Source organism: Acanthochromis polyacanthus, chromosome 5 (genome assembly GCF_021347895.1).
Source record: "Acanthochromis polyacanthus isolate Apoly-LR-REF ecotype Palm Island chromosome 5, KAUST_Apoly_ChrSc, whole genome shotgun sequence".
NCBI lineage: Eukaryota > Metazoa > Chordata > Actinopteri > Pomacentridae > Acanthochromis > Acanthochromis polyacanthus.
This window is the reverse complement of record NC_067117.1, coordinates 44,347,843-44,362,100: the sequence shown is the minus strand read 5'-3', so window position 1 is coordinate 44,362,100 and position 14,258 is coordinate 44,347,843. Positions and strand designations below refer to the sequence as shown.

Here is a 14,258-nt window from a genome sequence, read left to right as displayed (position 1 = left end):
AAATCACAAGCAGAAACTTGGAAGAAATGGATGCTGAAACATAAAAAAAAATAAAAATCAATCACGAATTGAGTCCTTCAAAATTCTCACGGTCTCTTCCATTCCTGTAAGTTCAAAATTATTTTGCCCAAAGTCAGGATCCCTGCACTTGGGGCAGCTTGGCTCATGGGCTGTCCACTGGTCTGTGCACTGCCAGCAGCCAATCAGGCTGCAGCAGCAGGGTCCCACAACAGGGTTTGACATTAGCTCTGCAAGAATCATATAAACTGTGTATCAGAAAAAAATTGTACTGTCAGTATCCTAATGTCAGCACTGTCTTACATGGTACATTGATAAAATAGATTAATGACAATTGACCACAGGCCATTTTTACATATTGCAAGTTGCTGACATTTTAAAATCCAAAGTGATACTACATCTCCTTTTTTGTTGTGAGCATAGTTGAGTGTGTTGTGTCTCTGAAATACCTTTAAATACATCAGACAACATTTTTTTAAAATTATCAAATGTTTTTTGTGTAGTAAACTCTCTCATAATGGATATGTGTTTCCTCCGTGTTCATTCAAAGTCTTTTGGCCACCGAAAAAGGTGCAAGCTGATTTTATGCAATAAATGACGAGTACCTTACAAACCTCTACAGATGACACATTTAAATGTAGCCTTGACAGAGGTCAGGGGCCTATTTCACGAAGCAGGTTTAGTGAAAACTCTGAGTTTGTTAACCCTGAAATGAGGGAAACTCAGAGTTTTCCGTTTCAGGAAGCGAGGTACCTCTAACCAGGGAATGAGGGGTAACTCGAGCCTGTTTCACAAAGAGGGGTAACTTCAACTCTCGGTCAGTTACCGCAGTAACAGACTCTATGACTCTAACCTGGTCGCCAGCAGGTTTATCTGAGAAAACCTCGAGTTTCTCTCTGTCTCCGCCCTCTTTCAGCCACACGCTGTTTCATTTCCTCATTCATTCAGTCAGTAAGCGAGCGAGTTTTGGCGTAGAACAGCTTTTATTAACGATCCAGTGGATAAAGGAGCAGCATTACTGCACAGATAATTAAATATTCGTCGGTAGATTGTTATCAGACCGCGCATAAATGTTCTCGCATTTCCGGACAATTATCTGTTTGAGCGGTACCGTTTCCTAATCGTTTTAAGTCCATAACCTACATAAACAACCTAATCCGTCCTTACATTTACATTACCAACCAGTCATGCTCTCACATCCAGCAGATATTGTGTGTTGCGCTGCGGTTCTTTGCAAATGAAAGTTTTTATATAATGTCAGAGATGCAGAGCACTACAGTAAGACAACTGTATGGAGGACAGTCAGAAAAGTTTTCTGTGTGATTGGCTGCATAGATGCACACACATCCCCATCACAGCTCCCTCACATCATGAACAGGAAGTCCATTCACAGCATAAATGTGCAGGTAGGCTACAGGTAGACTGACTACTGTTTCTAAATGTTAAAGACTGCATCATAGTTCAACATCTGTCATTCTCTGCACTGTCCAGATCATATGTGATGCTGCATACATCATTTCTAATGTGGAGGCCACGTGGTCTGGGTCTGTTCATGACTCCAGGATTTATGGAGAGTCTAACCTGAGCAACAGACTGCAGCGTGGTCAGCAGCATAAAGATTTTCACAATAGAATTCTCTTGTCTCCCTCCTTTAATATGCTCTGATGTATCCTCTATACATTACAGGAGAGTTTGATGGCCTTCTGCTGGGTGACAGGGGTTACCATGACAACCCAGGCTGATGACCTCATACCCTGACCCTGAACCAGGCCCCCAACAGAACTTCAACCGGACTCACTGCAGGACCAGAGCCCGGGTGGAGATGACCATAGGCCTGCTGAAAGCCCGTTTCCAGAGCCTACGTCTCCTCAGGGTGACCCCTGAGAGGGCCTGTGATATTACTGTGGCATGTGTTGTTCTTCATAATATTACCACTATTAGAGGAGAGCAACACCCTGCCCTACAAACTGAAGACCCAGATGATGAGCCCATCCACCTGCAGCTATCCAGGACAGCAGAGCAGTCAGAGACACCGTATGCAATAATCACTTTAGAGTTTAAGTCTCCATCATCATCACCACAGCAAATAAAGACATGATACACATTTCATTTGCTCTTCTTTATTTCCTACAAATAAAAGATAGTTCAGTTCATGTTCCAGTAGTTAACATAATTCACCTGTGACCATCACCACCTCTAACTTGTGCTCCAGTATTTCAATTTCCAGATCTGCCCTCCTAATCTGTTTTTTGGATTTTTCTCAGCAAATGCAGTTTGTAAATCTGTTTTACTGATAACTGGGAATACATAGAGGACATTCAATTCTACAGTTGCACATGAATTCCACAGAATGAAGCTCTGGTGTTTCCTGAACATCCATCTCACTGTGTCAGTCTGTGCAGTGGAAGCTGAGGAACCATCCTGCTGCTGTCCAGCCATGCTCTGTTAAAAAGGATGAGAATGTGCAATACTTCAGTGTAGGCTAAATGTCACACTCTATATTCCACCCAAAATGTGAATGAGAAGAGAACTATCAGTAACATAGCTCTGTATGCCTTTCTGGATCCCCCTCTGTAAAGGCAGCAGACACAGTTTCATCCTCTTCATCCTAGATCAGCGACATGTTTCAGTAAACTTAAACTACCATTTGGATCAATCTTTGGAGTGTTGCCTACTTACAATTACAAGGTATATGTATATATATATATATATGTATATATATATACATACATATATATATATATATGTATGCATCCATGACATTTTATACCACTGTTTTACAGGCATCTGCTTTCTTTCTGTTGGCTGAGCAGAAGTCTATGTTAGTTTAAATAGGCTTAATTATTTAACAGGACATGATATGGATGCAGACATTTAGGCTATGTGTGGATAAAACAACTGCACAGTCAAACAGTCACTTAATATTTAGGCTACTTTACAATGTAAAACATGATCAACATGAAGTACCTCCATGAGATAATGCTGAGGTCTGACCTGTTTGAACAATGTTTTTATATTTCATGCTGCCCCGTCGGGATTTCACCTAAATGAAATAACTTACTAGGCTGCCATTCAGACAGTTATTCCCTGTAATATTATTACGATTACAAAGGACTACATTTAAACTTACGCATTGATCCGGGCTGTTCTCCACGCCGTCTCTCTCTCTTTTGCAGCTGCAGCGGTGTTGCACTTCTTTCTAAAAACGTGTTCAAACTCGCCATATGAGCGCGTTAAAAACTTCCAGTTCAAAAACGCAGCCTTTCGCTTCCCCGTTTCCATGGTGACTCGTCGAATCGGGGTTCCATTGATGCTGTCTTTTCAGACTTGCGGTGCACGCGCGTAACTCCGGGTCAAACTACTCCAAGTTAATTAAACCAACTCAAATCAGCCGTTGTGAAACCGAAAACTCAGAGTTTTCTATCTCAGAGTAGATCAACTCAGAGTTGTAGAAGAAACTCAGAGTTTGTAAAACCTGCTTCGTGAAATAGGCCCCAGGTCTTCCTCTGTCAGGGCTACAGTTGTCATCGCCCTGGCATATTGTCCCAGGTCCTTCAGCGTTTGTATTACACCTGGCAACTCATCTGCTGCCAGGAAGAGCTCCTCCAGCTTTTCTTTGACAGTTTCCTCATTGACGCTGGTGGAATGAGGGAAAGTTTCACTTGCCAACATTGTAAAAAACAACGACTGCCATTTAGATTGCTGTCTTCAACTTTTAGGAGACTATTTAATTTAATATAGAATAGTCTTGAGCTACTTGTATTTGAATAAAGACAAATAAAAAAAAACACACTACAATTAACAAGGGCTCCCAACATACATCTCCATTCAGATATGCAGATGTTTACAACAGAATTTAGAATTTATTTTTTGTGTTTTTGGATTGATAAATTGTTTCTTACCTACTCCTCCTCCTCTTTCTCCTCTGGAGCTCTTTGTAGGCGCTCTCTGTCAGCGCAACTATCTTTCTGGCATTCTGTTTCCAGAATGCCAGACCAACAGAAAAGACCAAAAATGTGTTATTGTTTTTCAATGGGAGAGCTTATGCCATGTGCTGGTATATAAAGAGCCTATACAGAAAATGTGCTTGTTTCATTTACCAGTATAACTAGTTTGTATTCTCTTAACCACTTTTGTGATTTTTTCACACTTTCAAGCAATAAGTCTACCAAAGATGAGATTTTCCAAAGACAAAAAATGGTCATTGCACTCTGAGATCATTGTATTAAGTATAGTTCTTTAACCTTGACTCCTCCCCATCACTTTGATTGAAGTACATTATTATTACAATGACAGCAATATTTTTTTAAACCTCATTTGTGGTTTTTTAAGTGTCCAACAGAAACATAACAATCATCTTGTTGATGATTGTGATTATCGCTATGGATATGTACAAAGGTCAATCACAAGAAAAAAATAATTCAAAGGACAGCCTGAGACTTGAGACAAATTTTTGATGGTGCTACAATGTATACATTTTTTAGTGTAACCAGTCATTATCTTACCATGCTAAATAAATATTTATTTCCTTTAAAGAATCTTAGCTATAAGGCATAAAGCCAGGGTAATTAACAAACGTTTTAAATATTACAACATACCAGATGTCCCGCTACTTTCCACGAGCTTGTTGCCATTACCATCACAAAGGACCATACTTTCATCCGTTCGGAGTTCTTGTTTGACCTTCTCGGTCATATTAGTGATATTAATGTCCTGTTGTGAAAATTCTATAAATAAAGTAGAGCCATCTAGTTCCAGGCTCCCTCTCTCAACTCTTCCCAGTATTATGTTCCTTAAAACAAAGAAACAAAACCGGAGAGAGACAGACAGACTTGATTTTTGATACTTATAATTTATTAGATGTTCTTTTATCCAACAGTATATCCGTACATAGAGTGACAAAAAGGAATAAACCATGCAACCCCACCATTCACACCCACTCCACCTCCCCGAGGCCATCCCACCATAATCCCTCAATTTCCACACAATTTAAAAAAATAAAAAGTCCATACATTATATTGATCCGACACATGTCCATTGATCCAACACGTGTCCATCTCCACAAGCCTAACGACTTGCAGTCCTGTTGCCCTGCCTCTTGATGTCCGGACAGACTCTGCATAAATTTATACACAACAGGGCTTCACTTAAATTGTTTTTCTTCCTTGTCCACAAGAAAAGGGATGCACCACCACAAACATCATAATGCCAATCGGCTGCACACAAAGATATAATCACACCTAACCAAGTATATTCAAACATATCCTATGTATTGCATGTACCTATCCCATTTTTTGCTGTATAAAAGAATATTCCCCAGTTGCTTATATGACATTCTTTCATATGCAGCCACCTTGGCCATTTCCATCAACCATTCATGAGTAGATGGTGGTGTATCCTTCTTCCAGTTTTTAACAACGATTTGTCTAGCAATCATGGCACTCGTTTGGATCCAGCTCTTAATGCATGCATCTTGCTCAGTGGTCCAGGCAATTTCCGCCCGAAATTTCTACTGAGATTTACAGAAAGTAAATTGAATGCTGTTCTTGAACTGTTTGGAGTACATGCATGGTTGGGGTCTCATTTGAAAGCTGACAACCTGAATTTTCACCCAGTGCAGTCAGAATTACTCTAGGTGCTACTGGCACAGAGTATTTCATGTTGGCACACACTGAATTAGGATGAATTTTTTTCTCGCCTACATTTTTTCCCTAATAAAACACCTGAAAATCAGTGTGGCAGCACTGAAAGAGCTTGAAAACACAATATTGCAAAAGCCTGGGGTCTTACATAGTTCAGGTCAAAATTTCAGAGCAATACTACAAGAAATGAGTGTTTCACACATGTATTTGTACTGATATGCTCCGCCCCTGTCAATGTTGGATACAATCTTTATACACTGTGCACACTCTGTACAGAATGGTATAAATTCATTTTCACTTAATTTTCACATTATTTTCATTCCAAAAACTCATAAAGAACTCAAAAAATCACTTCAGATAGGCTTCAGTGTCGATCACACACACAGATTGAGAGGAATACAGAGAAACAGCAGGTGGAGCCCGGAGCTCACGAATGAAATATCATATAAAGCCGCTGGCAGAGGCGGGATTTATATTCAAGCCATTCAGCAAGCTCATTGGCTACCAGGCCTGTCAATCGAACGTTTCCTCCGGCGCGATTTGCTGAGAAACAAGTCAATCAAGTGATGTAATCGATATCTGTCAGACTCGGCCATGGTTGGCTATATCGCCGAAGTAGGCGGAAACGAGTCACCTGATTGGTTGAAGTCCGGTTTGAAGCGGTCGAGAAGCGTTCAGTATCCATTTTGAATCGCGAACAAAGGGAATAGGACCGTGTATGATAAAGTTATAATAGAAAGATGCAGTGAATATGAAACGCACAGCGCCACCACGCGCCGCGTGCACGCGCACGGAGCCGATCGTTTTCTGGATTTTTTACTTATTTCGAGACATGTTTTGGCCAAAGTATTATACTGGATTGTTTCCTCTGGATGGCTAAGCTTGGGTTCTGGCCGGTTTTTGTGGATTATCTTCTTTTATGACCAGAAACGAGCGTCCAAACTGCGTCGACAGGTGAGCTGTGCACGTTTACATGACTTGTTGTTTGTTGGATAAATGTGTTTATATTACCCGCTGTGGTAATCACATCTGAAAGTGGTTTATACCGGCGGATTCATGAGAATCTCAGCTTTCTATGTGTGTATAGTGTTTGTATAATCGTGTTTGCAGTGTCCTTCTATTTAAAAAAAAGCGTAAAAACGGCCCGCCCGTGGGCCGGCGTACTTTATAGAATCATCTCCCAGAATAAATAGTCTTGGGTTAAAGGGTATTGATGTTTTACTGATCTCACATAAGGTATTGTGTATCTTTAACCAATATCTTTGTATTTTACTTATAAGGCATGTGCAAAGTTTCCTTCTGCTTGGTCACAACGCCAGCAAAAAGGTGATTTCTTTAGCCCAAGGCGAAACATTCGATATGGAGTCCAATAGTAGCGATGCAAAATTTTAAACTGTATAAGGCGGACTCTTGCATCTCTTGACATATTTTTTATTTTTTTAAAAATGCTTTGCCACGAGTTTTGATCTGTTGAAACATTTAAATCTTTTTCCCACATCATCCTAATGGCATTTAGAGCGGTATCCTTTGAAGTCTCTAACAACATTGCATAATATGCTGCAACCTCATGTCCTTTTTTGTATGTTAAAATAATATTATCCATTATATTACTATCAGCCATCCTTGTAGACAATGGAGTAAAAACTTCAGAAAGAAGATGACGAAGTTGTAGATATTTAAAGAACTCACATTTGGAGATTTTAAACTGTTCAACTATTTCTTCAAATGATTTTAGTCTGCCATGATTGTACAAATCATTCAGAGTCACAATACCTTTTTTCAGCCATCCTTTCCAGAGAATAGGGTTTTTTTTTATCAATACATAATTTAGGATTTAACCAAATACTTGATCCACGATTAAAGTACACATCAAACTTCAATAAATCAGACAGTTTATGCCAAACTGATTTAAGATATGCAATAATTGGATGACATTTTAGCTTTTCACTCAATTTGGTAGATAGCATTTGTAAAGGATGTATTGGATCAAGTATTGATGCTTCTATTTTAAACCAGGGTGGGGCCCTTTCTGGAGGCAAAGACCAGTGTGCCAGGTGTCTTAAACCAAAGGCATAATAATAAAACAACATTTTAGGAAGACCTAGTCCACCTTTCTCCACTGGCCTATGTAACTTATTTAAGTTCATTCTTGGGCGTTTTCCATTCCAAATAAATTGTTTTATTAACTTATCAAATTGATTAAAATACGACAAAGGTACCTCTAAAGGCAACAATTGGAGAAGGTAATTGATTTTTGGAGCACAGTTTGTTTTTATTATATTCACTTTACCTACCATTGATAAGTTAAGTGTCCCCCATCTTTTGAAATCACAAGAGATTTTTTGTATTACTGGTTCATAATTAACTTTAATTAAATCTCTTAGGGAACGGGGAAACAAAACGCCCAAGTATTTAATTCCGTGTTTTGGCCAAATAAAATCCCCTGGTTTAAAAATATATTCTGGGCAGTAGGCTGTTAAAGGCATTGCCTCAGACTTGGACCAGTTGACCCTATATCCAGAGATGTTTGAAAAAGACTTTATAATTTTGTATAAAGTAGGCATAGATCTATCAGGTTCTGAGACAAATAGTATAATATCGTCTGCGTATAGCATTAACTTATGATCAACCAGCCCGGTCTCACGGGGATTCGTGAAACTGTCACGTCAGTTTTTGTTTCGGTTTCGTGCGCACCAACACGATGTCGTGTAAATGGCCACACATCTGGCCGCAGTGGCGGCCGCGGTGGCGGCCGCAAACGCCAATGGACAGCTTAAATCGTCATGAATCCGACGGTATAAACCACTTTCAGATGTGATCCGGCGGCCGCTGCGGCCGGATGTCTGGCGGCTGTAATGGCGGCCGCGGTAGCGGCCGCAAACGCCGATGGACAGCTTAGATCGTCATGAATCCGCCGAATTTGCATAGGAATTTAAAGAATGTCCGGCGGCCGCAGCGGCAGCCGCAAACGCCGATGGACAGCTTAGATCGTCATGAATCCGCCGGTATAAACCACTTTCAGATGTGATTACCACAGCGGGTTTCGCTCGTGGTGAGCGGCACGAAAAACATGACGACATCGTGTTGGTGCGCACGAAACCGAAACAAAAACTGACGTGACAGTTTCACGAATCCCCGTGAGACCGTGTTGGATCAACACCACCGACCTGTACCCCTGGGAAGTCATTCTCCATTCTTATGGCCATGGCCAGTGGTTCGATCACTAAACAGAACAGCAAAGGAGATAAAGGTGAGCCTTGCCTAGTACCTCTTTTTAATTCAAAATAGTCAGAAATACAATTGTTTGTCTGTACTGCTGCGTGTGGACAACTGTAAAGCAGGCGGATCCATTTCAGAAAATTATCACCAAAACCATAGACCTTTAGAACAGTGAACAGATAATTCCACTCCACCATCTCAAAGGCCTTTTCGGCATCTAAAGAAATGGCTGCTATTGGCGACTTGGAGTCAGCCACAGACCACATTATGTTTATCAGGCATCTTACATTATCTGAAGAATTCCTCCCCCTAATAAATCCCACTTGGTCATTGTGTACCAGTGAAGATATCACTTTAGAAAGATGACAAGCTAAAATTCTTGATATAATTTTTACATCCATTTGCATTAATGATATTGGACGATAATTCTTAGGTTCTATTGGGTCTTTGCCTTTTTTTGGCAATTAATGTTATTAAAGCCTGAGTCATAGTCTGTGGTAAGTTCCCTGTTCTTAAAGCATCATTATATACTTGAAGTAAATATGAGGAAAGCTCTTTGACATAAGTCTTAAAGAACTCAGATGTAAAACCATCTGGCCCTGGTGATTTATTGACTGGCAGAGTTGAAATTACCTGCTCTATCTCCTCAAGAGTAACATCTGCATCAAGGAATAACCTTTGGCTCTCTGCAAGTTTGGGAATTTTAAGAGGATGTAAAAAGTTAGTAATGTCATCCTCTGAAGCAGATGTCTCAGAGTCATACAGGTCATTATAAAAGTCTCTAAACACTCTATTTATATCTTTGGTTGTGGTGACAATTATCCCATCTGATGTTCTAACTGCAGGAATCAGAGAAACAGATTGTTTTTGTTTTATATAGCAAGCTAACATCTTACCGGGTTTGTCTCCGGATTCAAAAAAACATTGCTTAGCTCGCATTAAATTAAAGGCTACTTGATCAGATAAAATAGAATTGTATTGATATTTAAGTTGGGTTAATTCTTGTGTCACTTTAGAGTCATTTTGGGATTTCTTATATTTAGATTGAAGAAGACTAATTTTATTTTCTCGGTCTAAAAGGTTTTTCATTTTCATCTTTTTCATATACGATGTAGACTGAATAATACAACCTCGCAAAACCACTTTCATTGCATCCCATGCTACACCTGGTGAATGAACAGAGGACCAATTTATTTTAAAATAGTCCAGGATTTTACCTCTTAGCCATTCTACATTTTCTGATTCCTGCAGAAAAGATGCATTCAGACGCCACCTGCATAATGATTTACTTTTAAATTGAGGGGTTAATTCTAGACACACCCATACATGATCAGAAATGATCACGTGACCCGATGAGGACGCACGCCGAGTAGGCAGCTCCGCATTGCTCTGCTACTTTGTGATTTTTGAAGAAAATACCAGTGTCAAATGCTTTAACTACGCCGTGATTTTCTTCAGAAAAGTGATATTATGCCTAAACCACCAAAAACGCTGAAAAATGCTGGCCTATGCTCAAACGTACTTGAGAATACGGATTCTGGTCAGACTCAAGACAATGGTGACGCACCTGTTGGCACAGAGGAGCAATCAGCACAAGATATTGGACGGGATATAAGCAAAATCTTTGACGCTTTGTCCAATATTTCTCAGGAGTTGAAAGGAATTGAAGAAATCAAGCGCACCACCACTTCATCAGAGGCCAAATTAACTGCAATGATGGTCAGATTAAAAGAAGCTGAAGCGCGTCTTGATTTTTTGGAAGCAGCGGAGGAAGAACACCGAGCAAATCCTCCAGCTACAAAAGAAGACATAATGCGTTTACGAGACGAACTGGAAAGCTTGGAAAATTTCTCCAGACGCAACAATGTCAGATTTATTGGAATACCGGAAAACAAAGTACATGGCGAGGTAACTGACTTTATTGAGAAGCTTATTCCACAGCTATTGGGCATTGAGAAAAAATGTGAAGTCGAGAGGGCCCATAGAGTGCCCACACAACAGCCCCTGCCTGGGGGAAAGCCAAGACCCATTATTGCACGTCTTCTTCGGTCATCGGACCGGGACCTGGTGCTTCGTGCTGCAAGGGAGAAGGGCGCGCTGAATTGGGAAGGCTACAACATCATGCTGTTTGCGGACTACTCAAAGGCCATCCAACAACGTAGGGAGAAATTCAAGTACTGCAAAAAGAAGCTTCACGAACAAGGAATACGGTTTAGACTGAACTTTCCAGCAAGGCTGATTATCTTCACAGAAGAAGGACCTAAAGTGTTTGATTGTGCACGAAAGGCTATGCTCTTCATAGATTCCATGCCGTGAGTAACATATATTTATGTGCACATATGACTTTGTCTATGGACATAAAGTAAATGCTTTGAGTTTTATGTCTATATGATAATTGACACTGGCATGATGCTTTGTGATAGTCGCAGAGCCTGCAACGCAGGCAGTTGGAGCCAGAGGGGGGTTACGGACTAATTGTGGGGGAACGTTTTGCACGGGTGGTGTTATTTTTTACTTTTTTTTTCTTTTTTTTTGTCATCGTGCAGTGTAGCACTGGGGGGGTGGAGTGGGGTGGGATGGGTGTATGGGTATTTAGGGGGGAAGGCCATCAAACCTATAAAATCCACAACTGCAACATGATCACATTATTGCCAACATAACTTCTGATAGGATTACATCATGCTCATTACATTTAGCTACATGGAATGTAAATGGACTGGGGAACTCAATAAAAAGGAAAAAGATATTGACGTATATCAAAAATTAAAAAATTGACGTGGCATTTCTACAGGAGTGCCATTTATCAATAGAGGAGTCTGAGAAGCTTTGGAAAGGATGGGTGGGTCAGGTGTTTTGTAATCCAGGGACAACAAAGAGTAGAGGAGTTATAATACTTGTTAGTAAACACATACATTTAAAATGTGTACATCAAATTAAGGACAAAATGGGAAGGATTCTTATTGTAGCAGCGGAATTACAAGGAGTTGTGTTTACTCTAGCCAATGTCTACGCCCCAAATTTAGATGATGATTTATTTTTTTCAAGATCTTGAGGCTAAATTACAGGGCACAGGGAATCACGAAATTATCATGGGAGGAGATTTTAATTTACTATTAGATCCACTATTGGATCATAGTGGGGGTACTGTTTGCAGAAGACCCAAGTCAGTGCAAATGCTAAAAAGAATAAGTAAAGCACTTGGGTTAGTGGACATTTGGCGAGTATTCCATCCAAAAGAGTGAGATTTTACCTATTATTCTGCGGTGCATAGAATTTACAGTAGAATAGATTACTTCCTTGTGTCTAAGTCAGTGGTACATTCTGTTATGGACAGACAGACTTGATTAAGTGTCTTTACTTTTTTCTTGATTAAGTGTCTTTACTTTATTCTACATACCTATTAAATAGTCTGTCAGGACGAGCAGCAGGGGGTGGTGCTCCAACAGCAGCAGAGGGCCTTAAAGGAAATGTAAATCCCGTCTGCCTTTGAAGAGGTGCTGAAACAATTTCCAAAATGATTATTTTTTAAGTTTTCATCTTTAAATCATTATTATTTAAATACAAAACAAGATAGGGTTTATTCAAGATGGGATCTCTGGTTTTATGAGAAAAGCAGATTGACACTTCTTACATTTATATAAAATGAATGTATCAATTCCATAAAATCAACAAAACATTAATCAACCATTGTAATTATCATTAGTTGTACCAGTACCTGGAAGAGCTGGAGTGTGGCGTTTGTCATCCCCACAGACCTCACACCGTTGTCCCGAACTGAGGTCATCAATGTATCCAGTGGGGCTGGGCATCACAACATCCCCTGTGTCCATTACGAGATAGATGCTGGATGGAGTCAGCTGAAGGTGAAAAGATGACAAAAGTTTTAATACATTTGTTAGAAAGCCCACATTGTGTATGATGTGTTATGTATTGTTTGTTGGTTTACACCATTATGTTAGTTCATAAATTCACCATTTCCAACGTTTCTTCAACGCAACACAATTGCCAGTAGCTGAGCCAGAGAGACAAGAAAAAAAGAGTTTGTAACGGTGTTTGGCGTGTGGTGGCGCTGTGCGTGTAATATTCAGTGCATTTTGGTGAATAAGTTTATCAAACATGCTCGTATTTTCTTTGTTCGGCATTCAAAATGGATACTGAAGGCTTCTCTTCCGCTTCAAACCGAACTTCAACCAATCAAGTGACTCGGTTCCGCCTACCACGGCGAAACGGCCAACCGTGGCCGAGTCTGACAGATATGGATTACATCACTTGATTGACTTGTTTCTCAGCGAATCACGTCGGAGGAAACGTTAGATTGACAGGCCTGGGAGCCAATGAGCTTGCTGAATGGCTTGAATATAAATCCCGCCTCTGCCAGCGGGTTTATATGATATTTCATTCCTGTGGTCAGGGCTCCACCTGCAGATTTTCTCTGATCCTCTCAATCTGTGTGTGTGATCGACACTGAAGCCTATCTGAAGTGATTTTTTGAGTTCTTTATGAGTTTTTGGAGTGAAAATAATGTGAAAATGAAGTAATACCACCCCTCGCCCAGCCACCCCACCCCACCCCATCCAGCCACACCACCCACACCACCCCTCCCATACCCAAATCCGGGAGGCCACCCGCTCACCGGAAAACAGCACCAAGGGACCGGGCAACAGCACTGCAAGTTGTGTTATTGGAGCGATCTACTGATGGATTTAGGACTGTGTTGAAGTCTCCTCCAATGATAACAGTTGAGTTTGCTGTTAAATCAGATAGTTGAGAAAAAAATGAATGAAAAAAGGCCGGATCATCATTATTAGGGGCGTACAAATTCCCAATAGTATATTCTTTATTGAATATAGTTGCCTGGATAATAATGTATCTGCCTTCTGAGTCAACTATTATGTCATTTAAAGTAAAAAGTAGTCTCTTATGAATAAGTATAGAGACTCCTCTTTGTCTACTGTTAAAAGAGGCAGAATAAACCTGATTGAAATTTATGCCAGTAAGTAATTTTTCTTCAGATTTTTGTAGGTGGGTTTCTTGTAGGAGACAAATGTCTGCTTTTAATTTTGAAAAATGGTCTAAAATTTTTATTCTTTTTGCCTGTGAGCGAGTGCCACACACATTCCAGGAGACCAGAGTTAGTTTATGCATATAGACTGTTTAAGTTCAGCCTTGGATGTATATCTATGTGAGCAGCTTACTAATATTGGCATGTTATGAAATAAACTCAGTCTGCTGATAACGTTGGATGAGTGTATAGCAGGGTTTAAATCTATGATGGATGTGGATAACAAGACTGTAAAACATGTCAAACGTGAGCACAAAAAAACAAAGAACACTGGTGCCTCGACATATATAACACACAAAAGATTTACATAGGGAGTT

The 14,258-nt window shown here is 40.1% G+C and overlaps 1 long non-coding RNA gene across 1 annotated transcript; it reads right to left on the bottom strand.

Moving 5' to 3' along the window:
* Positions 1 to 2,122: 2,122 nt before the first annotated feature.
* On the bottom strand, positions 2,123 to 3,432 carry LOC127534056 (uncharacterized). The gene is made up of 2 exons (XR_007942002.1): positions 3,149 to 3,432; positions 2,123 to 2,626 (listed from the first exon to the last, which is right to left on the bottom strand). It is a non-coding gene; the product is annotated as an uncharacterized LOC127534056 (long non-coding RNA).
* Between the last annotated feature and the right edge of the window lie 10,826 nt (positions 3,433 to 14,258).